General features: G+C 41.1%; 1 long non-coding RNA gene across 1 annotated transcript in view; it reads right to left on the reverse strand.

The window, feature by feature from the left end:
• Positions 1 to 23732, reverse strand: part of LOC145875697 (uncharacterized) — a 211235-nt gene extending 187503 nt beyond the window's left edge. Inside the window, exon 1 of the long non-coding RNA XR_014391298.1 lies at positions 23491 to 23732. This is a non-coding gene — a long non-coding RNA (uncharacterized LOC145875697). The remainder of the gene's footprint in view (positions 1 to 23490) is intronic.
• Positions 23733 to 24014: the final 282 nt, after the last annotated feature.

A 24014-nucleotide genomic window follows, 5' to 3' on the forward strand; every position in this document is an offset into this window, starting at 1 on the left:
ATTTTAACTTCATTCAAGAGGAGAGAATGTAGGAGACTAATAAAGCAGGTAGAGGACCATTTTATGGTGCTGAAACCTAAAGCGGCAACTGCAGCGCAATCAATAGGAGGTGAACAGCGCCTGGTGCTGATAATATAGCAGCACAATAAATAGGAGGTGAACAGCGCCAGGTGCTGATAATATAGCAGCACAATCAATAGGAGGTGAACAGCCCCTGGTGCTGATAATATAGCAGCACAATCAATAGGAGGTGAACAGCGCCTGGTGCTGATAATATAGCAGCACAATCAATAGGAGGTGAACAGCACCTGGTGCTGAAAATATAACTTGTTATGCAAGTGGCGCCAAGCAACAGGTGGAGAAAACTACACCAGTCGAGTAATTCATTTCAACAATAATCTTCCTTATAATTTGACTTTAAAAACAACAAGAGGGCTTAACCTGTTATGGCTAGGGGGCAGTATTTTCACGGCTGGATAAAAAAATGTACCCGATTTAATCTGGTTACTACTCCTGCCCAGTAACTAGAATATGCATATAATTATTAGCTTTGGATAGAAAACACTCCAAAGTTTCTAAAACTGTTTGAATGGTGTCTGTGAGTATAACAGAACTCAAATGGCAGGTCAAAACCTGAGAGACTCCTTTACAGGAAGTGGCCTGTCTGACCATTTCTTGAACTTCTTTGCCATCCCTATCTTTTACAAAGGATCTCTGCTCTAACGTGACACTTCCTACATCTTCCATGGGCGCTCAGAGCCCGGGAAAAACCTGAATGTCGTCATCCCAGCCCCAGGCTGAAACACATTATCGCCTTTCTCAAGTGGCCGATCAAGGGACTGTGGGCTTAGGCGCGTGCCCTGGCCGCCCCCGTCTTTGTGATTTTTCCTCTGTTTGCCGAAAAGGAGATTCCCGGTCGGAATATTATCGCTTTTTTACGAGATAAATTGCATAAAAATTGATTTTAAACAGTGGTTGACATGCTTCGAAGTACGGTAATGGAATATTTAGAATTTTTTTGTCACGAATTGCGCCATGCGCACGACCCTGATTTACCATTTCGGATAGTGTCTGGGACGCACGAACAAAACGCCGCTATTCGGATATAACGATGGATTATTTTGGACCAAACCAACATTTGTTATTGAAGTAGCAGTCCTGGGAGTGCATTCTGACGAAGACAACAAAAGGTAATCAAAGTTTTATAATAGTAAATATGATTATGGTGAGTGCTAAACTTGCCGGGTGTCTAAATAGCTAGCCCGTGATGCCTGGGCTATGTACTTAGAATATTGCAAAATGTGCTTTCACCAAAAAGCTATTTTAAAATCGGACATATCGAGTGCATAGAGGAGGTCTGTATCTATAATTCTTAAAATAATTGTTATGCTTTTTGTGAACGTTTATCGTGAGTAATTTAGTAAAATGTTAGCGAATTCCCCGGAAGTTTGCGGGGGGTATGCTAGTTCTGAACGTCACATGCTAATGTAAAAGGCTGGTTTTTGATATAAATATGAACTTGATTGAACAAAACATGCATGTATTGTATAACATAATGTCCTAGGGTTGTCATCTGATGAATATCATCAAAGGTGAGTGCTGCATTTAGCTGTCTTCTGGGTTTTGGTGACATTATATGCTAGCTTGAAAAATGGGTGTCTGATTATTTCTGGCTTGGTACTCTGCTGACATAATCTAATGTTTTGCTTTCGTTGTAAAGCCTTTTTGAAATCGGACAGTGTGGTTAGATTAACGAGAGTCTTGTCTTTAAATAGCTGTAAAACCAAAGTCAGATTTACTGTAAGAAAAATGTTGTTACCTTTGCTGTTCTTCGTCAGAATGCACTCCCAGGACTTCTACTTCAATAACAAATGTTGGTTTGGTCCCAAATAATCCATTTTTATATCCAAATAGCGGCGTTTTGTTCGTGCGTTCAAGACACTATCCGAAAGGGTAAATAAGGGTGACGAGCACGACGCATTTCGTGACAAAACAATTCTAAATATTCCATTACCGTACTTCGAAGCATGTCAACCGCTGTTTAAAATCAATTTTTATGCCATTTTTCTCGTAAAAAAGCGATAATATTCCGACCGGGAAACCGTGTATACGTACAAAGAGAGAGAAAATAAAAACATCTCGTGCCCTTGTGCACGAGCCTGAGTCTCAGAGTACTCTGACCGGCCACTATCCAAACGCGATAATGTGTTTCAGCCTGGGGCTGCCTCGATATCATTCAGCTTTTTCCCAGGTTCTGAGAGCCTATGGGAGCCGTAGGAAGTGTCACGTTACAGCAAAGATCCTCAGTCTTCAATAAACAGAGACAAGAAGAACAAGATCTTTTCAGAGAGGGCACTTCCTGTAAGGAATCTTCTCAGGTTTTTGACTGCCATATGAGTTCTGATATACTCACAGACACGATTCAAACAGTTTTAGAAACTTTAGGGTGTTTTCTATCCAAAGCTAATAAATATATGCATATTCTAGTTACTGGGCAGGAGTAGTAACCAGATTAATTAGGGTACGTTTTTTATCCGGCCGTGTCAATACTGCCCCCTAGCCCTAACAGGTTAACCTCTCTAGGCTAGGCAGGACGAATTCGTCCCACCTACGTAACAGCCACTGCTATCCTGTGGCGCGATTTTCAAAACCTTAAAAATCCTATTACTTCAATTTCTCAAACATATGACTATTTTACAGCCATTTAAAGACATGACTCTCGTTAAACTAACCACACTGTCCGATTTCAAAAAGGCTTTACAACGAAAGCAAAACATTAGATTATGTCAGCAGAGTACCAAGCCAGAAATAATCAGACACCCATTTTTCAAGCCAGCATATAATGTCACCAAAACCCAGAAGACAGCTAAATGCAGCACTCACCTTTGATGATCTTCATCAGATGACAACCCTAGGACATTATGTTATAAAATACATGCATGTTTTGTTCAATCAAGTTCATATTTATATCAAAAAACTGCTTTTTACATTAGCATGTGACGTTCAGAACTAGCATACCCCCCGCAAACTTCCGGGGAATTCGCTAACATTTTACTAAATTACTCACGATAAACGTTCACAAAAAGCATAACAATTATTTTAAGAATTATAGATACAGACCTCCTCTATGCACTCGATATGTCCGATTTTAAAATAGCTTTTTGGTGAAAGCACATTTTGCAATATTCTAAGTACATAGCCCAGGCATCACGGGCTCGCTATTTAGACACCCGGCAAGTTTAGCACTCACCATAATCATATTTACTATTATAAAAGTTTGATTACCTTTTGTTGTCTTCGTCAGAATACACACCCAGGACTGCTACTTCAATAACAAATGTTGGTTTGGTCCAAAATAATCCATCGTTATATCCGAATAGCGGCGTTTTGTTCGTGCGTTCCAGACACTATCCGAAATAGTAAAGAAGTGTCGCGCGCATGGCGCAATTCGTGACAATAAAATTCTAAGTATTCCATTACCGTACTTCGAAGCATGTCAACCGCTGTTTAAAATCAATTTTTACGACATTTTTCTCGTAGAAAAGCGATAATATTCCGACAGGGAATCTCCTTTTCGGCAAACAGAGGAAAAAATCCCAAAGGCGGGGGCGGTCGGGGTCACGCGCATAAGCCAGTGTCTCTTGATCGGCCACTTGAGAAAGGCGATAATGTGTTTCAGCCTGGGGCTGGAATGATGACATTCTGTTTTTTCCCGGGCTCTGAGCGCCTATGGACGACGTGGGAAGTGTCACGTTAGAGCAGAGATCCTTAGTAAATGATAGAGATGGAAAACAAGTTCAAGAAATGGTCAGACAGGCCACTTCCTGTAAAGGAATCTCTCAGGTTTTGACCTGCCATTTGAGTTCTGTTATACTCACAGACACCATTCAAACAGTTTTAGAAAATCTAGGGTGTTTTCTATCCATATGTAATAAGTATATGCATATTCTAGTTACTGGGTAGGAGTGGTAACCAGATTAAATCGGGTATGTTTTTTATCCAGCCGTGTCAATACTGCCCCCTATCCTAAACAGGTTAACACTGTCAATGCTTATTTACAAGTCTTCTCCATCTCATACATTGCTTATCATATCCTGCCCCATGTTACATAATCTACTGCAAGCCTAAAGGTTTCTCCCCTCCCTGGGTGGGGAGACCTTCTTCCTGTTATCAGTTTCACAGTGGTCACAAGTTGTCTGCTGTCTGGTTGCTTACATTGCTAAATCATTAAGCTTCAACTTTTCCGACACACACACATTAGTACATTCATCTTATAATCACTTGGTTATACCTTTTCAGGGTGAAATCATTTAGTCAAACCTTTAACCTGTTATGGCTAGGGGGCAGTATTTTCACGGCCGGATAAAAAACGTACCCGATTTAATCTGATTATTACTCCTGCCCAGAAACTAGAATATGCATATAATTATTAGCTTTGGATAGAAAACACTCCAAAGTTTCTAAAACTTGAATGGTGTCTGTTTGAATGGTGTCTGTGAGTATAACAGAACTCTTTTGGCAGGCCAAAACCTGAGAAGATTCCAAACAGGAAGCGCTCTCTCTGACTATTTATTGGCCTTCTTGATCATCTCTATCCAAAACAGGGGATCTCTGGCATAACATGACATTTTCTAACGCCCCCATAGGCTCTCAGAAGGCGCCAGAAAGTTGAATGGTGACTTTGCAGGCCATGGCTGAAAAACAGTAGCGCATTTGGATAGTGGTCGATCAGAGGACAATGAGACTAGGGAGCGTGCACGAGTCGACTCCATGTTTACTTTCTCTCTCTTTGAACGAAAACAACGACTCCTGGTCGGAATATTATCGCTTTTTTACGAGAAAATCGCATAGAAATTGATTTTAAACAGCGTTTGACATGCTTCGAAGTACGGTAATGGAATATTTTGAAATTTTTTGTCACGAAACGCGTCGGGCGCGTAACCCTTCGTCACCCTTCGGATAGTGTCTTGAACGCACGAGCAAAACGCCGCTATTTGGATATAACTATGGATTATTTGGAACCAAACCAACATTTGTTATTGAAGTAGAAGTCCTGGGAGTGCATTCTGACGAAGAACAGCAAAGGTAATCCAATTTTTCTAATTGTAATTCTGAGTTTGGTTAGTACCAAACTTGGTGGGTGTCAAAATAGCCCGGCCATCATGGCTAGCTATCTACTCAGAATATTGCAAAATGTGCTTTCACCGAAAAGCTATTTTAACCTCTATGGGCTAGGTGGGACGCTAGCGTGCCACCCGTGGTGCACTCCATCAACAGCAGGTGCATTTCAAGAGCGGCAAATTTGAATCCAAATAAATGTCAAAATTCAAATTTTTCAAACATACAACTATTTTACACCCTTTGAAAGATAAACATCTCCTTAATCTAACCACGTTTTACGATTTCAAAAAGGTTTTACGGCGAAAGCATAAATTTAGAGTATGTTAGGACAGTACATTTACAAGAGTTGTGTGTAATGTTTTGTCAATTCAAAGACAGGGTCACCAAAACCATAGAACCAGCTAAAATGATGCACTAACCTTTTACAATCTCCATCAGATGACACTCCTAGGACATTATGTTAGACAATGCATGCATTTTTAGTTCTATCAAGTTCATATTTATATCCCAAAACAGCGTTTTACTATGGCATTGATGTTGAGGAAATCGTTTCCCTCCAATAACCGGCAGTCAAGTCAGCGTCACAAATTAAATAATTAAAATTAGAAAACATTGGTAAAATATTATATTGTCATTTAAAGAATTATAGATTTACATCTCTTGAACGCAATCAACTTGCCAGATTTAAAAATAACCTTACTGGGAAATCACACTTTGCAATAATCTGAGCACTGCGCCCAGAAAAATACGCGTTGCGATACAGACTAGACGTCATGTTGGGGAGATCTAAAATCGAAAATACTATGTAAATAATCCATTACCTTTGATTCTCTTCATCAGATGTCACTTCCAGGTATCACAGGTCCATAACGAATGTAGTTTTGTTCAAAAAAGCTCATCATTTATGTCCAAAAATCTCCGTCTTGTTAGCACATGATCTAAGCCAGCCGGACTTCTCGTCATGAACGAGGGGAAAAAATATATTTACGTTCGTTCAAACATGTCAAACGTTGTATAGCATAAATCATTAGGGCCTTTTTTAACCAGAACATGAATAATATTCAAGGTGGACGAATGCATACTCTTTTATAACGTATTGGAACGAGGGTACCCAACATGAACTCGCGCGCCAGGTGTCTAATGGGACATCATCGTTCCATGGCTCTTGTTCGGTCAGATCTCCCTCCAGAAGACTCAAAACACTTTGTAAAGGCTGGTGACATCTAGTGGAAGCAATAGAAAGTGCCAAAATATTCCTCAGCCCCTGTGTTTTTCAATGGGATAGGTTTAAAGGTAATACAACACATCAGGTATCCACTTCCTGTCAGAAAATGTCTCAGGGTTTTGCCTGCCAAATGAGTTCTGTTATACTCACAGACACCATTCAAACAGTTTTAGAACATTTAGGGTGTTTTCTATCCATATGTAATAAGTATATGCATATTCTAGTTACTGGGTAGGAGTGGAAACCAGATTAAATCGGGTATGTTTTTTTATCCAGCCGTGTCAATACTGCCCCCTAGCCCTAACAGGTTAAAATCGGACATAGCGATTGCATAAAGGAGTTCTGTATCTATAATTCTTACAATAATTGTTATGTTTTTTGTGAACGTTTATCGTGAATAATTTAGTAAATTCACCGGTAGTGTTCGGTGGGAATGCTAGTTCTGAACGTCACATGCTAATGTAAAAAGCTGGTTTTTGATATAAATATGTACTTGATTGAACAAAACATGCATGTATTGTCTAACATAATGTCCTAGAAGTGTCATCTAATGAAGATCATCAAAGGTTAGTGGTGCATTTAGCTGTGGTTTTGTTTTTTTGTGACATTATATGCTTGCTTGAAAAATGGGTGTCTGATTATTTCTGGCTGGTTACTCTGCTGACATAATCTAATGTTTTGCTTTCGCTGTAAAGCCTTTTTGAAATCGGACAGTGTGGTTAGATAAAGGAGAGTCTTGTCTTTAAAATGGTGTAAAATAGTAATATGTTTGAAAAATTGAAGTTTTGGGATTTTTGAGCAATTTGTAATTCGTGCCACGCCTATCATTGGATATTAGAGCAGGTGTTCCGCTAGCGGAACGTCTAGATGTAAGAGGTTTTAATCATATTATATCCATTACAATCCACCCTATTGGCTAAATATTTCACATACACTATAACACATCTATTTTTATTGGATTCAGAAATGTCACACAAAATCAAACTTGATCAAATAAAACGAATACATGTATTTTCATTACATGCTTATCAATGACTGTTCTAAGCCTATGTCCAGTCATAACTCTTCGGATTAGGATTTTTGCTATGACCTTCATTTAGAGAAACAGTCTTCCTAAACATTAAAGATGGTCTCGTCTAACATGGGCTCCTCGTAATTGAATGAATCCTCCCCCAGGCTCGGCGGTAGGTATTTGTCATCCCACTGGTCTGAACTTGGAATCGGTCCGTATCTCATCATCTGCTCCGTCATCGATCTCTCCAGAGCCCTGGAAATGAGACCTCTCGCACAAGGGACCAAACAACAACCACATAATATCAACACAGTCATACAGGTGAAAGCAGCCCACAACACAGTGATTACAACCTTTTTCCATTTCCCTAACGTACTATCAAACCATCCCGTGAGTGCCGTGTCCACCCCGGAATTTTCTGCTAACTCCTGAGCTAAATTGTTTAGACCGGCCAGGGCCTTGGTCACTGATCCATCTGGAGCTGTGTTCTCAGGGATGAAAGTACAGCATTCAGATCCGAACATCACACACACACCACCCTTTTCAGCCAGAAGCATATCCAAAGCTATTCTATTCTGCAATACCATCAAAGTGGTCGCAGCTGTCTGTTCTGCTAACCCTTGAATTGCCTTTCTGGTATAGTTGATGAAACGCTGTTGGTTATAATAAATTTCATTTATCCAATGCACATTTTTATTGAGAGTCGACCACCAAAAAATACTTGAATCCAATCCAGCCCATATCTGATTCCTAGCTTTAAACTCATCAGGCACCCCCCTTGGAACCCCAATGCTATCAATGTAAATTCTATCGTTTAAGGACCCTGACGGAGCACTCCTCCCCTCTCTTTCACCTGGCACTAGGTCTTTGTGTTGTATAACCTCTCTAGGGTAGGGGGCAGTATTTCGTCCCACATACCCTAGAGAGGATAAGGGTGAAGGGCATGCCTAACTGTACCAATGCACAAATACCAGTCCAATTTGCAGGCAGGTTTGGCCACAGCTTCATACCTCCACACAACCACCAGACATCCGCTCTCGGCCTTTTTATCTTACTAAAGTCCTCAGAACTCAACCACCCAGTCAGGTCCCTCATTGTCTCGTCAGTTGTAACATTCTCTGTCCTATTGCATGTTCTTACTTCCCCTAAGTTCCATCCGTGTGTGTTGTGTCGAGCCACACAATAATAGTCTCCTCCTGTGACTGTGAAAGGGGGAAGTCTGGATCTAATGGGCACATAGGATACAGATAATGCAGATCAGTGCAACTGTCTGGCTTCCTTGCCTTCCTGAACAGCTTTACCATACAGGCCATTTCCCTTGGTAAATGAATTCCATCGAGTAGAAAGGGGATGGTTGTCAACTGAAGTTTGGCTGTTGCGCAGGTATAACCTTCTTCTTTAGCTACTGATCTAGCTGTATACTGAATCCATTCCAGCCATAGGTTGGAATCCCCAAACCAAGTCTCCACCTCAATCACTTCCTTAACCCTTGGTCGGCCGCATACGGGACGGACATCCAGCGAAAAATCCTAGCGCCATTTGCATAACAAAATGTAATATTTTTTTTTCTTCAAATATAGTACTATTTCATATCGTTTTATAGATACACCTCTCCTGAATCGAACCATGTTGTCCGATTTCAAAAAGGCTTTACAGCAAAAGCAAAACATTAGATTATGTTAGAGGAGTATATCGTAAAAGTAGCCTCATAGCCATTTTCCGACCAACCACATGCATTACAAATAACCAAAAAACAGCTAAATGCAGCACTAACCTTTGACAATCTTCATCAGATGACACTCATAGGACATCATGTTACACAATACATGCATTCTTTTGTCCAATAAAGTTCATATTTATATATAAAAACAGCATTTTACATCGGCGCGTAACGTTGAGAAACTTTTTTCCCTCAAATGCATCATTTGAATCAGCGCTACAATTTACAAAATTACTATTCGAAAACAATTTTCTTGTCGTTAGCGCGTTCTGAAGGGTAATCCAAATGTGCCGTCGTCCGCGGGAGTTCTCGTGACGATAGTGTCAAAAAAATATATTTAACCTGTTAGGGCTAGGGGGCAGCATTGACACGGCTGGATAAAAAACATACCCGATTTAATCTGGTTACCACTCCTACTCAGTAACTAGAATATGCATATACTTATTACATATGGATAGAAAACACCCTAAATTTTCTAAAACTGTTTGAATGGTGTCTGTGAGTATAACAGAACTCAAATGGCAGGTCAAAACCTGAGAGATTCCTTTACAGGAAGTGGCCTGTCTGACCATTTCTGGAACTTCTTTGCCATCTCTATCATTTACTAAGGATCTCTGCTCTAACGTGACACTTCCCACGTCGTCCATAGGCTCTCAGAGCCCGGGAAAAAAGAGAATGTCGTCATTCCAGCCCCAGGCTGAAACACATTATCGCCTTTCTCAAGTGGCCCATCAAGAGACACTAGCTTATGCGCGTGACCCCGACCGCCCCCGCCTTTGGGATTTTTTCCTCTGTTTGCCGAAAAGGAGATTCCCTGTCGGAATTTTATCGCTTTTCTACGAGAAAAATGACGTAAAAATTGATTTTAAACAGCGGTTGACATGCTTCGACGTACGGCAATGGAATACTTTCAATTTTATTGTCAGGAATTGCGCCAAGCGCGCGACACTTCTTTACTATTTCGGATAGTGTCTGGAACGCACGAACAAAACGCCGCTATTCGGATATAACGATGGATTATTTTGGACCAAACCAACATTTGTTATTGAAGTAGACGTCCTGGGTGTGCATTCTGACGAAGACAACAAAAGGTAATGACATTTTTATAATAGTAAATATGATTATGGTGAGTGCTAAACTTGCCGGGTGTCTAAATAGCGAGCCCATGATGCCTGGGCTATGTACTTAGAATATTGCAAAATGTGCTTTCACCAAAAAGCTATTTTAAAATCGGACATATCGAGTGCATAGAGGAGGTCTGTATCTATAATTCTTAAAATAATTGTTATGCTTTTTGTGAACGTTTATCGTGAGTAATTTAGTAAAATGTTAGCGAATTCCCCGTAAGTTTGCGGGGGGTATGCTAGTTCTGAACGTCACATGCTAATGTAAAAAGCTGGTTTTTGATATAAATATGAACTTGATTGAACAAAACATGCATGTATTGTATAACATAATGTCCTAGGGTTGTCATCTGATGAAGATCATCAAAGGTGAGTGCTGCATTTAGCTGTCTTCTGGGTTTTGGTGACATTATATGCTGGCTTGAAAAATGGGTGTCTGATTATTTCTGGCTTGGTACTCTGCTGACATAATCTAATGTTTTGCTTTCGTTGTAAAGCCTTTTTGAAATCGGACAGTGTGGTTAGATTAACGAGAGTCTTATCTTTAAATGGCTGTAAAATAGTCATATGTTTGAGAAATTGAAGTAATAGGATTTTGAAGATTTTGAAAATCGCGCCACAGGCTGGCAGTGGCTGTTACGTAGGTGGGACGAATTCGTCCCGCCGGTCCCATAGAGGTTAAGTTCGTTCAAACATGTCAAACGTTGTATAACATACATTTTTAGGGCCTTTTTCAACCACAGCTTCAATAAGATTCAATGGGGACGGTTGCATTGTTTTTTAAAACGTTTCGAAATGGGAGGCTCGCCAGAGGCGCCGGCGTCATAATGGTGATGGCCCTCCTCATGTGACCAACATAAACAGCCTCTCTTTCAGTCAGTTTTGATAGTAGAAGACTCAAAACACTTTGTAAAGACTGGGGACATCTAGTGGAATCCATAGGAAGTGCTCAATGAACCATAGCTCACGGTGTGAATTATAGGCAAAGTGCTGAAGTTGAGTGCGCATATCAGATTTCCACATCCTGTTAGAAACTGTTTCGGGGTTTTGACTGCCAAATGAGTTCTGTTATACTGAAAGACACCATTCAAACAGTTTTAGAAACTTTAGGGTGTTTTCTATCCATATCTAATAAGTATGTGCATATCCTAGCTTCTGAGTTTGAGTACGAGGCCGTTTAAAATGGGCACATATTTTTTTCAAAAATCGCTGTAACGCCCCCTATCCTAGGTGAACACTAAGAGGTTAAGATCTTCGTCTTAACTATCCTCACTGGTCCTTGGCTCTGGATGACTACACGGGTAATGTCCGTTTTATCAGGGGTACTACTGGTATTCTGGCTGGCGGTAGAACTATCTCCTGTCCTAACCTCTACTACTCGGAATGGTACCGCAGTGTCGACAATGGTCTGGTCAAGGCCAACATACCATAACCCTAAATCCTCTTTCTTTATGCTTTTAATGGTCATTCCTATCTTCAAGCAATACTTCCCTTGCTCTGGATTGCAGTCAAAAACCCTGGCCTTCACTATACTCCATCTGTTTCTATATTGGGTGTGTGGATTGACATAGCCTTCTCTCTCTGTGTGAGCTATGACCCGATTCCATGAGTTACACCGGGATCTACACAGATATCTTCCCCATGAAGTCCGAGTCCTAGACTGCCAGGAGGTTAGGAACCCCATTTGGTCTGCATAGAACTCTATTGAGACATCCTTCCCTAACTCTACTCTCACTTCCTTTTTTATCCAGATCGAGTGACCTTTTGTACCTAGGCCATAAAAACTCCTCATCTTCTACACTATGGGTCAAGTTACCACTTTCTGACTTCTCGAGTGGTTCATGGTGTATTAGGAATATGGCTCCCACAATCAGACAGCTCAGACTGACCAGTACTCCTGTAAAGCCCCACCCCCTCCCGGAGAATATATCACTGGCTAGAGGCCAACCCACACTTTCACTTCTATGAACGCACACAGTGAGGATCGGGCAGGTTTGGGAATCTTCGTTAGAGAGGTAACCCCCGAACCTTATTGGTATTCGGTTCTTCTCCTAACTCTGTGATTGTTCGACAGTGTCAGTGTGTCTTACCCTCCCGCAATGTGTGATATGAACCCAGGTAGCTCTTTCAGCTATTCTCACCGTGAAGGCTATTACCAGGAACACTTGGTATGGGCCCTCCCACCGTGGCTGCTTCCAGTTCTTTTCTCCTCAGGGACTGGATCCACACCCAGTCTCCTGGTTGGATTGAGTGAATCATCTTCTCCTGTAATTCACCTGTTGGACACAAAGTCTCGGACATACGGGTTTGGTTAACCATGTGTGCTGTTAGTATATCTTCAACTTCTATGTCTACCTGTTCTGGCCTCCCTAACTCTGGCATTCTATATGGTTTACCTGATCAGCTAAAATGTAATCCATTATTTAAAGAGATAGATCCTAGTAAACCAACTACCCTAATCTTGTCCACCCAGTAAGTTGGGACCGCTTCTTCCCATTTAATATACTTATTTATTATAAAAAATGTTTTTTAAGTAGTTTGTTATCCAATAGGCCACAAAGTGTTTCCGAACCTGCTCTACTATCCCTCTGTTGACACATGGCTCTGCCCATGTGTCAATCTTGCCGCATCTCTAAACAATGACTTAGGTAGAATTGGTAACTTATCATGATACCAAATACAGTCCTTATATAAATTGCTCCTAACTTCTCCCATTTCGAAATCCCTTTCACTGGTGCTCTAGACTGACAATTTTAATATAGCTTTGTCTATGTTTACTTCCTCTTTTAACCTCTCAGGGCTAGGTGGGACGCTTGAGTCTCACCCACTCAACAGCCAGTCGAATCCTGTGGCGCGTTATTCAAAAACCTTAGAAATCCTATTACTTCAATTTCTCAAACATATGACTATTTTACAGCATTTTAAAGACAAGACTCTCGTTAATCTAACCACACTGTCCGATTTCAAAAAGGCTTTACAATGAAAGCAAAACATTAGATTATGTCAGCAGAGTACCCAGCCAGAAATAATCAGACACCCATTTTTCAAGCTAGCATATAATGTCACAAAAACCCAGAAGACAGCTAAATGCAGCACTAACATTTGATGATCTTCATCAGATGACACACCTAGGACATTATTTTATACAATACATGCATGTCTGTTCAATCAAGTTCATATTTATATCAAAAACCAGCTTTTTACATTAGCATGTGACGTTCAGAACTAGCATACCCCCCGCAAACCTCCGGTAAATTTACTAACAATTTACTAAATTACTCACGATAAACGTTCACAAAAAGCATAACAATTATTTTAAGAATAATAGATACAGAACTCCTCTATGCACTCGATATGTCTGATTTTAAAATAGCTTTTCGGATGAAGCACATTTTGCAATATTCTAAGTACATAGCCCAACCATCACGGGCTAGCTATTTAGACACCCGGCAAGTTTAGCCTTCACCAAAATCACATTTACTATAAGAAAAATGGTCTTACCTTTCCTGTTCTTTGTCAGAATGCACTCCCAGGACTTCTACTTCAATAACAAATGGTGGTTTGGTCCCAAATAATCCATCGTTATATCCGAAGAGCATCGTTTTGTTCGTGCGTTCCAGAAACTATCCGAAATGGTAAATAACGGTCGCACGCATGGCGCATTTCGTGACAAAATATGTCTAAATATTCCATTACCGTACTTCGAAGCATGTCAACCGCTGTTTAAAATCAATTTTTATACAATTTATCTCGTAGAAAAGCGATAATATTCCGACCGGGAATCTGCGTGTCTGTAAAATGAGGGAAAAACAGAAAGACGGGGGCGGACTGTGCATGGGCCTAAAGCCCTATGTCCCCTGATAGACCACTTAGAGCTTTGAATTACTTCATTTAGGTTTTTCCCGGGCTCTGAGACCCCATTGGAGCTGTGGGAAGTGTCACGTAACAGCTAAGATCCTGACGCTTCAATAAACAGAAGCAAGAACAACAACACCTTGTCAGACAGGCCACTTCCTGCATGAAACCTTCTCAGGTTTCTGCCTGCCAAATGAGTTCTGTTATACTCACAGACACCATTCAAACAGTTTTAAAAACTTTAGGGTGTTTTCTATCAATATGTAATAAGTATATGCATATTCTAGTTACTGGGTAGGAGTGGTAACCAGATTAAATCGGGTACATTTTTTATCCGGCTGTGAAAATACTGCCCCTAGCCCCAACAGGTTAAGAACTGCTGTGTCGACGGCTGCGGTTTAACCTGTTTAGGATAGGGGGCAGTATTTTCACGGCCGGATAAATAACGTACCCGATTTAATCTGGTTATTACTCCTGCCCAGAAACTAGACTATGCATATAATTGTTTGATTTGGATAGAAAACACCCTAAAGTTTCTAAAACTGTTTGAATGGTGTCTGTGAGTATAACAGAACTCATATGGCAGGCCAAAACCTGAGAAGATTCTATACAGGAAGTGCCCTCTCTGACGATTTCCTGGCCTTCTATAGCCTCTTTATCGAAAACAGAGGATCTCTGCTGTAACATGACATTTTCTAAGACTCCCATAGGCTCTCAGAAGGCGCCAGAACGTTGAATGATGACTCTGCAGTCCCTGGCTGAAAAACAGTAGCGCATTTGGATAGTGGTCGATCTGAGAACAATGAAACGGGCGAGCGCATGCACGTGAAGAGTCCATTTTACATTTTCAGTCTTTTAACGAAAAAAACGTCGCCCGGTCGGAATATTATCGCTATTTTACGAGAAAAATTGCATAAAAATTTATTTTAAACAGCGTTTGACATGCTTCGAAGTACGGTAATGGAATATTTCGACATTTTTTGTCACGATACGCGCCGGCGCGTCACCCTTCGGATAGTGTCTTGAACGCAAGAACAAACGCAGCTATTTGGATATAACTATGGATTATTTGGAACCAAACCAACATTTCTTGTTTAACCTGTTAGGGCTAGGGGGCAGTATTGACACGGCTGGATAAAAAAACATACCCGATTTAATCTGGTTACCACTCCTACCCAGTAACTAGAATATGCATATACTTATTACATATGGATAGAAAACACCCTAAATTTTCTAAAACTGTTTGAATGGTGTCTGTGAGTATAACAGAACTCATTTGGCAGGCAAAACCCTGAGACATTTTCTGACAGGAAGTGGATACCTGATTTTTGTATTACCTTTAAACCTATCCCATTGAAAAACACAGGGGCTGAGGAATATTTTGGCACTTCCTATTGCTTCCACTAGATGTCACCAGCCTTTACAAAGTGTTTTGAGTCTTCTGGAGGGAGATCTGACCGAACAAGAGCCATGGAACGATGATGGCCCATTAGACACCTGGCGCGCGAGTTCATGTTGGGTACCCTCGTTCCAATACGTTATAAAAGAGTATGCATTCATCCACCTTGAATATTATTCATGTTCTGGTTAAAAAAGGCCCTAATGATTTATGCTATACAACGTTTGACATGTTTGAACGAACGTAAATATATTTTTTCCCCTCGTTCATGACGAGAAGTCCGGCTGGCTTAGATCATGTGCTAACAAGACAGAGATTTTTGGACATAAATGATGAGCTTTTTTGAACAAAACTACATTCGTTATGGACCTGTGATACCTGGAAGTGACATCTGATGAAGAGAATCAAAGGTAATGGATTATTTACATAGTATATTCGATTTTAGATCTCCCCAACATGACTTCTAGTCTGTATCGCAACGCGTATTTTTCTGGGCGCAGTGCTCAGATTATTGCAAAGTGTGATTTCCCAGTAAGGTTATTTTTAAATCTGGCAAGTTGATTGCGTTCAAGAGATGTAAATCTATAATTCTTTAAATGACAATATAATATTTTACCAATGTTTTCTAATTTTAATTATTTAATTAGTGGTGCTGACTTGACTGCCGGTTATTGGAGGGAAAATGATTTCCTCAACATCAATGCCATAGTAAAACGCTGTTTTTGGATATAAATATGAACTTGATAGAACTAAAAATGCATGCATTGTCTAACATAATGTCCTAGGAGTGTCATCTGATGGAGATTGTAAAAGGTTAGTGCATCATTTTAGCTGGTTTTATGGTTTTGGTGACCCTGTCTTTGAATTGACAAAACATTACACACAACTCTTGTAAATGTACTGTCCTAACATACTCTAAATTTATGCTTTCACCGTAAAACCTTTTTGAAATCGTAAAACGTGGTTAGATTAAGGAGATGTTTATCTTTGAAAGGGTGTAAAATAGTTGTATGTTTGAAAAATTAGAATTTTGACATTTATTTGGATTCAAATTTGCCGCTCTTGAAATGCACCTGCTGTTGATGGAGTGCACCACGGGTGGCACGCTAGCGTCCCACCTAGCCCATAGAGGTTAACGAGAGTCTTGTCTTTCAATAGCTGTAAAATAGTCATATGTTTGAGAAATTAAAGTAATAGGATTTTTAAGGTTTTGAAAATCGCGCCACAGGCTGCAAGTGGCTGTTACGTAGGTGGGACGAATTCGTCCCGCCTAGCCCAGAGAGGTTAACACTGTCAATGCTTATTTACAAGTCTTCTCCATCACATACATTGCTTACCATATCCTGCCCCATGTTACATAATCTACTGCAAGCCTAAAGGTTTCTCCTCTCCCTGGGTGGGGAGACCTTCTTCCTGTTATGAGTTTCACAGTGGTCACAAGTTGTCTGCTGTCTGTTAACAGTTCCCCTTTTCCTTGAATGTCTCACTTATATTGCTAAATAGTAAAGTCTTAGCTTGTCCTATGCACACACAGTTATAGAATTAGTATTATAATCACTCAGTTATACATTTTCAGGGTGGAATCATTTAGTCAAAACCTTAAACATATAAATTATTTTATCAATCCACCCTTTTGACTAAATGTTACACAAAATCAAACTAAATTCAAACAATACTAATACATGTATTTTATCACATAGTCATCAATGACTTTTCTAGGCCTATATCCAGTCCTAACTCTTCAGATTAGAATTTTCGTTATGACGTTTATTTAAAGAAATAGTCTTCCTAAACATTAAAGATAGTCTCCTTCAACAGGGGCACCTCAGAATTGAATGAATCGTCCACCAGGCTCGGCGGTAGGTATTTGTTGTCCCACTGGTCTGAACTTGGAATCGGTGCGTATCTCACCATCTGCTCCGTCATCGATCTCTCCAGAGCCCTGGAAATAAGACCTCTCGCACAAGGGACCAAACAACAACCACATAATATCAACACAGTCATACAGGTGAAAGCAGCCCACAACACAGTGATTACAACCTTTTTCCATTTTCCGAACGTACTATCAAACCATCCCGTGAGTGCCGTGTCCACCCCGGAATTTTCTGCTAACTCCTGAGCTAAATTGTTTAGACCGGCCAGGGCCTTGGTCACTGATCCATCTGGAGCTGTGTTCTCAGGGATGAAAGTACAGCATTCAGATCCGAACATCACACACACACCACCCTTTTCAGCCAGAAGCATATCCAAAGCTATTCTATTCTGCAATACCATCAAAGTGGTCGCAGCTGTCTGTTCTGCTAACCCTTGAATTGCCTTTCTGGTATAGTTGATGAAACGCTGTTGGTTATAATAAATTTCATTTATCCAATGCACATTTTTATTGAGAGTCGACCACCAAAAAATACTTGAATCCAATCCAGCCCATATCTGATTCCTAGCTTTAAACTCATCAGGCACCCCCCTTGGAACCCCAATGCTATCAATGTAAATTCTATCGTTTAAGGACCCTGACGGAGCACTCCTCCCCTCTCTTTCACCTGGCACTAGGTCTTTGTGTTGTATAACCTCTCTAGGGTAGGGGGCAGTATTTTGTCCCACATACCCTAGAGAGGATAAGGGTGAAGGGCATGCACTTGTTTTTTGATATAAATATGAAACCCAGAAGACAGCTAAATGCAGCACTCACCTTTGATGATCTTCATCAGATGACAACCCTAGGACATTATGTTATACAATACATGCATGTTTTGTTCAATCAAGTTCATGTTTATATCAAAAACCAGCTTTTTACATTAGCATGTGACGTTCAGAACTAGCATACCCCCCGCAAACTTCCGGGGAATTCGCTAACATTTTACTAAATTACTCACGATAAACGTTCACAAAAAGCATAACAATTATTTTAAGAATTATAGATACAGACCTCCTCTATGCACTCGATATGTCCGATTTTAAAATAGCTTTTTGGTGAAAGCACATTTTGCAATATTCTAAGTACATAGCCCAGGCATCACGGGCTCGCTATTTAGACACCCGGCAAGTTTAGCACTCACCATAATCATATTTACTATTATAAAAGTTTCATTACCTTTTGTTGTCTTCGTCAGAATACACACCCAGGACTGCTACTTCAATAACAAATGTTGGTTTGGTCCAAAATAATCCATCGTTATATCCGAATAGCGGCGTTTTGTTCGTGCGTTCCAGACACTATCCGAAATAGTAAAGAAGTGTCACGCGCATGGCGCAATTCGTGACAATAAAATTCTAAGTATTCCATTACCGTACTTCGAAGCATGTCAACCGCTGTTTAAAATCAATTTTTACGACATTTTTCTCGTAGAAAAGCGATAATATTCCGACAGGGAATCTCCTTTTCGGCAAACAGAGGAAAAAATCCCAAAGGCGGGGGCGGTCGGGGTCACGCGCATAAGCCAGTGTCTCTTGATCGGCCACTTGAGAAAGGCGATAATGTGTTTCAGCCTGGGGCTGGAATGACGACATTCTGTTTTTTCCCGGGCTCTGAGCGCCTATGGACGACGTGGGAAGTGTCACGTTAGAGCAGAGATCCTTAGTAAATGATAGAGATGGAAAAGAAGTTCAACAAATGGTCAGACAGGCCACTTCCTGTAAAGGAATCTCTCAGGTTTTGACCTGCCATTTGAGTTCTGTTATACTCACAGACACCATTCAAACAGTTTTAGAAACGTTGGAGTGTTTTCTATCCAAAGCCAATGCATATTCTAGTTACTGGGCAGGAGTAGTAACCAGATTAAATCGGGTAAGTTTTTTATCCAGCCGTGAAAATACTTCCCCCTAGCCATAACAGGTTAAATCTGCGTATTCCTCCAAAGCTCAGTTGTCCTGAGTCTGCACAACTCTGCCAGGACCTAGGATCAAGGGAGACACTAAAGTGTTTTAGTACCATATCTCTTGACACAATGATGAAAATAATCATGGCCTCTAAACCTTCAAGCTGCATACTGGACCCTATTCCAACTAAACTACTGAAAGAGCTGCTTTCTGTGCTTGGCCCTCCTATGTTGAACATAATAAATGTCTCGCTATCCACCGGATGTGTACCAAACTCACTAAAAGTGGCAGTAATAAAGCCTCTCTTGAAAAAGCCAAATCTTGTCCAAGAAATTATAAAAAACTATCGGCCTATATCGAATCTTCCATTCCTCTCAAACATTTTAGAAAAAGCTGTTGCGCAGCAACTCACTGCCTTCCTGAAGACAAACAATGTATAGCAAACACTTCAGTCTGGTTTTAGACCCCATCATAGCACTGAGACTACACTTGTGAAGGTGGTAAATGACCTTTTAATGACGTCAGACCGAGGCTCTGCATCTGTCCTCGTGCTCCTTGATCTTAGTGCTGCTTTTGATACCATCGATCACCACATTCTTTTGGAGAGATTGGAAACCCAAATTGGTCTACATGGACAAATTCTGGCCTGGTTTAGATCTTATCTGTTGGAAAGATATCAGTTTGTCTCTGTGAATGGTTGTCCTCTGACAAATCAACTGTAAATTTCGGTGTTCCTCAAGGTTCCGTTTTAGGACCACTATTGTTTTCACTATATATTTTACCTCTTGGGGATGTCATTCGAAAACATAACGTTAAATTTCACTGCTATGCGGATGACACACAGCTGTACATTTCAATGAAACATGGTGAATCCCCAAAATTGCCCTCGCTAGAAGCCTGTGTCTCAGACATAAGGAAGTGGATGGCTGCAAACTTTCTACTTTTAATCTCGGACAAAACAGAGATGCTTGTTCTAGGTCCCAAGAAACAAAGAGATCTTCTGTTGAATCTGACAATTAATCTGGATGGTTGTACAGTCGTCTCAAATAAAACTGTGAAGGACCTCGGCGTTACTCTGGACCCTGATCTCTCTTTTGAAGAACATATCAAGACTGTTTCAAGGACAGCTTTTTTCCATCTACGTAACATTGCAAAAATCTGAAACTTTCTGTTAAAAAATGATGCAGAAAAATTAATCCATGCCTTTGTTACTTCTAGGTTGGACTACTGCAATGCTCTACTTTCCGGCTACCCGGATAAAGCACTAAATAAACTTCACTTAGTGCTAAATACTGCTGCTAGAATCCTGACTAGAACCAAAAAATGTTATCATATTACTCCAGTGCTAGCCTCCCTACACTGGCTTCCTGTTAAGGCAAGGGCTGATTTCAAGGTTTTACTGCTAACCTACAAAGCATTACATGGGCTTGCTCCTACCTATCTTTCCGATTTGGTCCTTCCCTACATACCTACACGTACGCTACGGTCACAAGACGCAGGCCTCCTAATTGTCCCTAGAATTTCTAAGCAAACAGCTGGAGGCAGGGCTTTCTCCTATAGAGCTCAATTTTTATGGAATGTTCTGCCTACCCATGTGAGAGACGCAGACTCAGTCCCAACCTTTAAGTCTTTACTGAAGACTCATCTCTTCAGTAGGTCCTATGATTAAGTGTAGTCTGGCCAGGGGTGTGAAGGTGAACGGAAAGGCTGGAGCAACGAACCGCCCTTGCTGTCTCTGCCTGGCCAGTTCCCCTCTCTCCACTGGGATTCTCTGCCTCTAACCCTATTACAGGGGCTGAGTCACTGGCTTACTGGTGTTCTTCCATGCCGTCCCTTGGAGGGGTGCGTCACTTGAGTGGGTTGAGTCACTGACGTGGTCTTCCTGTCTGGGTTGGCGCCCCCCCTTGGGTTGTGCCGTGGCGGAGATCTTTGTGGGCTATACTCGGCCTTGTCTCGGGATGGTAAGTTGGTGGTTGGAGATATCCCTCCAGTGATGTGGGGGCTGTGCTTTGGCAAAGTGGGTGGGGTTATATCCTACCTGTTTGGCCCTGTCCGGGGGTTTCATCGGATGGGGCCACAGTGTCTCCTGACCCCTTCTGTCTCAGCCTCCAGTATTTATGCTGCAGTAGTTTATGTGTCGGGGGGCTAGGCTAAGTCTGTCACATCTGGAGTATTTCTCTTGTCTTATCCGGTGTCCTGTGTGAATTTAAATATGCTCTCTCTAATTCTCTCCTTCCCTCTCTCTAGGAGGACCTGAGCCCTAGGACCATGCCTCAGGACTACCTGGCATGATGACTCCTTGCTGTCCCCAGTCCACCTGGCCGTGCTGCTGCTCCAGTTCCAACTGTTCTGCCTGCGGCTATGGAACCCTAACCTGTTCACCGGACGTGCTACCTGTCCCAGACCTGCTGTCCCAGACCTGCTGGAACCCTGACCTGTTCACCGGACGTTCTACCTGTCCCAGACCTGCTTTTTTGAACTCTCTAGAGACAGCAGGAGCAGTATAGATACTCTCAAAGATCGGCTATGAAAAAGCAAACTGACACTTACTCTTGTGTTGCTGACTTGTTGCACCCTCGACAACTACTATGATTATTATTATTTGACCATGCTGGTCATTTATGAAAATTTGAACATCTTGGCCATGTGCTGTTATAATCTCCACCCGGCACAGGCAGAAGAGGACTGGCCACCCCTCATAGCCTGGTTCCTCTCTAGGTTTCTTCCTAGGTTTTGGCCTTTCTAGGGAGCTTTTCCTAGCCACCGTGCTTCTACACCTGCATTGCTTGCTGTTTGGGGTTTCAGGTTGGGTTTCTGTACAGCACTTTGAGATATCAGCTGATGTAAGAAGGGCTATATAAATACATTTGATTTGATTTGATTTTAACAGTGGTATGAAGGTGGAAGAGACCCTGGTCTCAGTGTTGACTCCCTGTTAACAGTGTTATAAAGGTTGACGAGACCCTGGTCTCAGTGTTGACTCTCTGTTAACAGTGGTTTAAAGGCGGAAGAGACCCTGGTCTCAGTGTTGACTCCCTGTTAACAGTGTTATAAAGGTGGAAGAGACCCTGGCCTCAGTGTTGACTCCCTGTTAACAGTGTTATAAAGGTTAAACAAATAATAAGAAAAAAGAGTACATTCAGAAAGTATTCAGACCCCTTGACTTTTTCCACATTTTGTTACATTACAGCCTTATTCTAAAATGGATTAAATATTTTTTTCCACCTCATCAATCTACACACAATATCCAATATCCCAGAATGCCCCACAATTCCCAATACCCCAATACCCTGGAATGTTGGCAAGCAAAATGAACAAAAACAAGATGTGATCCTCTCAACTTCTCTTTTTCCAGAACAGAGACGTTTCCAAGAGGAGGCTGGTGGGAGGAGCTATAGGAGGACGGGCTCATTGTAATGGCTGGAATAGAATACATAAATTATGTGTTTGATACCGTTCCATTTATCCCATTTCAGGCTTTCCAATGAGGCCATCCACCTATAGCTCCTCCATCAGCCTCCTCTGGTGTGTAGATGCTAGTATGCTGTGTCCATGTTGCTGTGGAGGTCATTTATATATATAAAACTAAAACTTTATTGGTCTAATGCAGCCATTTGTATCTCTATATCAAATCATTTATGCGTAACAATTAGGTACCTTACTGTTGTCATGACATTGGCCTGTGGGTAAGGTTTATGACCCCCCCAAAAATACCTTTCTCCCTTCCCCTCTCTCTCTGACCCTACTGAAGAACTTTTGAATAGCCTTTGTTAAATATGGAGAGTCTGGGAACATCAAACAAGTGGGGGGAAAGGAACCATATTTCGGTAATAGAACCAGTTGGAAATATACCAGGTATTAAATGAGTATGGATGTCAGTTCGGTTGTCATCTGAGACATTATGACTGATGACAGGACGACATAAACTGTACCTGGGAAAGTTTACACATTCTAGTTATCAGATTCACATGGAATTGTTGTGCAATTTAAATGTTTGATATTGAAACTGTTTGTTAGGAGATGAAATGTAATTTTAGCTTCCAAATGAGAGAATTGGGTTTTCATAAGGAAAGAGCCCTGACCAATCAGTGGCTCGCGTGAGGAGACAGGGGTTCTAAACGATGAAACACACCCTTCTCCCCTCGCCACTATATAAGACAATGACACAATGTAACCACCCAGTTCCAGGTACGTGAGGTCTGCAGCCTCTGCGTTAACCTGTTGGGTCTAGGGGGCAGCATTTGCACGTCTGGATAAAAAAAATGTACCCGATTTAATCTGGTTACTAATCCTACCCAGTAACTAGAATATGCATATACTTATTATATATGGATAGAAAACACTCTAAAGTTTCTAAAACTGTTTGAATGGTGTCTGTGAGTATAACAGAACTCATTTGGCAGGCAAAACCCTGAGACATTTTCTGACAGGAAGTGGATACCTGATGTGTTGTATTGACTTTAAACCTATCCCATTGAAAAACACAGGGGCTTAGGAATATTTTGGCACTTCCTATTGCTTCCACTAGATGTCACCAGCCTTTACAAAGTGTTTTGAGTCTTCTGGAGGGAGATCTGACCGAACAAGAGCCATGGAACGATGATGTCCCATTAGACACCTGGCGCGCGTGTTCATGTTGGGTACCCTCGTTCCAATACGTTATAAAAGAGTATGCATTCGTCCACCTTGAATATTATTCATGTTCTGGTTAAAAAAGGCCCTAATGATTTATGCTATACAAC

Source organism: Salmo salar, unplaced genomic scaffold (assembly GCF_965601325.2).
Source record: "Salmo salar unplaced genomic scaffold, fSalSal1 ptg000306l, whole genome shotgun sequence".
NCBI lineage: Eukaryota > Metazoa > Chordata > Actinopteri > Salmoniformes > Salmonidae > Salmo > Salmo salar.